This window comes from Austrofundulus limnaeus, unplaced genomic scaffold, assembly GCF_001266775.1.
Source record: "Austrofundulus limnaeus strain Quisiro unplaced genomic scaffold, Austrofundulus_limnaeus-1.0 Scaffold63, whole genome shotgun sequence".
NCBI lineage: Eukaryota > Metazoa > Chordata > Actinopteri > Cyprinodontiformes > Rivulidae > Austrofundulus > Austrofundulus limnaeus.
In genome coordinates, this window is record NW_013952465.1 from 692583 (window position 1) to 696562 (window position 3980).

General features: G+C 42.3%; 1 protein-coding gene across 1 annotated transcript in view; it reads left to right on the forward strand.

The window, feature by feature from the left end:
• The first annotated feature begins 2997 nt into the window (after positions 1-2997).
• Positions 2998-3980, forward strand: part of LOC106518560 (bromo adjacent homology domain-containing 1 protein) — a 22038-nt gene continuing 21055 nt past the window's right edge. Inside the window, exon 1 of the mRNA XM_014009899.1 lies at positions 2998-3163. The gene's annotated coding sequence lies outside the window, so the exon portion shown is untranslated. The remainder of the gene's footprint in view (positions 3164-3980) is intronic.

The following is a 3980-nucleotide window of genomic DNA, read 5'->3' on the forward strand; positions in this document are numbered from 1 at the left end:
TAACTGTACTATGCAAAAGTGGAGAAGCGTAATAAATAAATAAAATGAACCCTTGTTTGGCCCTCAGCTGTTCAGCAAAGATTTGAAAGAACATTAATTTTAAATGACCATCAGTGCTGGGCAGCGCTAATCCAAAAATTAGCTCCGCAGTTTCTAAAGCACTTATGTAAATATTTAGGTCCAACACTTCAAACAGTAACTCATACAAATTAAATTATCTTTCACAGTGCTGGGCAGCGCTAATCCAAAAATTAGCTCTGCAATTTCTAAAGCGCTTACGAAAATATTTAGTTCCGCAACTTCAATAATGCTTATGTCATAGAAAAATTAGCGGAAGCTGATTTTAAAGCACATGTTCAATTTGACACTTACTAGCTGACAATTCACAATATGCATAATACTGCCAACTAGCGGTGTATGAACCCTTGTACAGCTTAATACTACAACCGCTGATTGCTGGGGATCTGATTTCCTGTAACAGAACTTTTGCTCATGGTGTAAAAATTAAAACGTTGTTGAGGCTTTCTAGTTCGGCTGCTTCTTTGTCTTTTTCTTTTGTTGTAGATTTTTCATTAAATAAGCATCAATATAGTAATTTTAAAACTGTTTATTTGAAAACTGAAGCGATGCGTTCTGGATACATGACGGACTGACGGGAAATGAAAGCACGGGGAACAGGAAACTAGTATCTTCCCTTCAAAATAAGAGCTTAGATTTTAAAGTTTTTCATGTTTCTGTTGGATTTAAAAGTTTCCCAGTTCACCTAAAACTCATCAGACTGAAGTCTCTTGGAGGAGAGACGAAACTTTTCACTAAAGAAGAACCCATCTAGAGGACCTACTTATTTTTTCTTTTTGATTTTTTTTCCCACCTGGATTAGGACGTTTTCCATGTAGTTGCTCCAGTTGACCACTAGATGCCAGTCTTCACCAGCATAGCATCTTTAAATCATTTGAGTCTCTAACACCGTTATCCGATTGCTTTTGAGCTCCAGCGTTTAAACCTTTTTTTTATTTATTTTTTTTAAAGGAGCTCCGATTGTAAAGTAAAATAAACCAATACGTACAAAATTTGAGTATGGATTAGAAATGTTTACTGTTTTTGCTGTTGCCTTCCTGCTACGTAAGCAGACACAAAGCATTGTGGGAAATCAGAACAGTGGCTCAAAGCGACAGTCAGGAAGGATGTATATCTTCCCAAGAAGTGTGTTTATTTGGGAGGGGTGCTGTTGGACAGATCACGTGTGTTGTGATTCATTGACAGCCATACCTTCCGCTGTTTAAGATAATGATGACTGGTAGATAATTAGTTATTAGTGGTACTGCATTTTCATTTTAGAAAGCACAAATCTGCTTATGAATTATAATAATTAGTAAGTCCGCTAATGCACAAATGAAATATTTAGGTCCGCAATTAGCGGATTTGCGCTATAGCGGGCTGGTGCCCACCACTTATCTTTCCTGTGAGTTCACTCGCTGTGGTACCCCTTGAAAAGAGCAGCCAAAAGAACTTTGTTTTTGCCTAGAAACTTTGCCTAAAATCCCTTCTGTTTTCTAATGCAAATAATTAAAGTAGAAAATAAAAAGTAGTTATTCAGAGCATGACAAACTGCTCACAATAGGATGCCACCAAGGCTGGACTTTCCAAAGTTTGCAAAGGTGAATTCCCAAAACCCAGGTGTTTTAGAGACCCCACTCTATTCTTATTGTTGTCAATCACTGTTTTCTAAGCACCTAATTTTGACTCATTTCCAAAGAAGTACAAGCCCATAATAAAACAAACAAAATTAACCATCTCTCAACTCACTCTGCTGCTAGAAATAAATTCCCCACCTCTCCATCCTCCTTCCCTGCTCCTCGACGCTGCAGACCATTATCTCCGCCCCATGTTCTGTCTTTCCCTGAGTCCGACTGTCCCCCTGCAACCCCCACCTCCCTGCATGATTATTCCAGATTTTTTGTATAAATGACAGATTTTTGAGGGTCACAGGTAACTGTCTGAATGGGTTGACATGTATGAGTTTGTAAGTATTCTTTTTGCTTTGGAAAGTGCTGATGCAGTGTATATGTAATTATTCTGTATTTTCACACTCTACAAGAAAACTTTTTTTTATTTTTCATAAATGGAGAAGCAATTAAAAAAAGGGAACAGTTCAGATTTACTTGTGGTTTGTGCAGCAGTGGCTAATTAAAAAAGTAAAGTGACAAAGCAGAAAAAGCTACAGATTAAAAACTGCTAGGTTTATTTTGAAAACTCAATTGCCTGCTAAAGCCGTTGAGTCATAGGCTGGGTTGGTTAGTCCAAACCTTTGWTGAAGATAAGCCATATTATTCTTAAACTACTGTTTTAAGACGACCAAATTAGACATGTTTTTAGGTATAATAAGTAAAGGTAAGCTGGTAAGAAGATTGTTAACCTAACTTTAGTTTGCACCAAACAATGAGAGTGGTTTCCTAAAATAATAACACATCGTTCTGCCATTTTAAAATGATTGTATTATGACTCAGACTACAGTGTTGTATGTGGTACATAAGGGTGCAGTTTCTTGGCCAATAGTTTGCGTGTCTGTGTGCATGTGTGTTGAGGTGTTGTGATTGGCAAATGTGGCTGGTTGGATCAGATGTGGGTGTTTACAAAATTTTTATACGTCTGAATAAATGCAAAATGGTGGAAAATCCATGTAATTTACAGACACAACTGTATGGTTGTTTTTAACCCAGCAGTTTTTAGAGTGTGAGAGCAGATCTACTGTGTGTGACTAAAAAAACTTAAAATTAATAGAGAGTATTGAAATTGATTAATTTGGCCTCCAAAAGTAGCTGTAGCCCAGGGGCCCACACCCTCCTTACTCGTTACAGGTGATAATGGCTTCTTTACATGATCGATAGCAATTTTTGCAGAATCTCACTCGACTATTTTAGATCAAGTTTCTGCAAATCGGTGTAAGCCCAACAAGGAAGAACACACATACACGCACGCGCGCGCACGGGCAGAGAACATCTCGCAGGCAGCACCACCGACCGTCCTCTCCGCTCCGCTCCACTCCCCAGCTCTCCCAGTTCACCGAGCTCCGCCACCGCACCAGTCCGGCGGCTACGTCCTCCTCCTTTCGGTCGACGCTGCCTTCTTCCCGTGGCCGGCAAGGCGGAAGGAAGCCGAGCAAGTAAGTTGCCACCGCGGTTTATCTTGTCGCTGTTTGGCCGCGGATGTTTGAAGTTGTTCGGAGAGAGAGGGGGAGAGCGAGGGGGGAGGTAAGGAGGGAGAGAGGAGCTCTGAACCCATTTTTCGCTTCGTGCAGCAGAAGCGACGCGCGGAGCTGCCGCTACGACCACAACAGTGTGAGTATCAGAAACCCCCCGACACAAAACCAGAACCGGGAGGGTGACTGCCCTTTATCATTTGCGTTGGTGCGTGTGTATTTGTGTGTGTTCGGGTTGCCCCCTCCTCCCCCTCTCCAGCCCGTTTATTTAGAGCCAGGCTGTGGCTACTTCAGATGGGCAGCTAAGCTCCGCTGCTGTATTTCACCGACTGACTCTGCTGCTTTTTATTGACATCCCGGCCCGATGGTTGTTGGACTCCGGAGCTCCAGGAGCTCGGGGCTGCGGGGCGAAGTCCCGGAGAGAATCAGAACCGGTGACCTAATGTTTTCAGAGCCTGGTCTCCTCTCAGTCTCCGTCTCTCTCTCCAGCCTCGATGATGTGCCAGAGGCTCGTCTTTAACCCGCCTGTTACCGAGCCTTCCTGCATGCCCGGCTCGGAAAATGTGAAGTCAGAGCCTCCCAGCTACCTTACCTGGCCGCTTGTTTATTATTTGATGCGTGTTTTACGTGCGTGTGTGTGTGTGTGTGTGTGTGTGTGTGTGTGTGTGCGCGTGTGTGCGTGTGGCTCCGCCTGAAAGTTGAGATCAAGCTTGGGCCGGTATGAGATTCTGACGGTATAATCTTTAGCAATAAATAAAAAAATACCATGATATCATGGTAT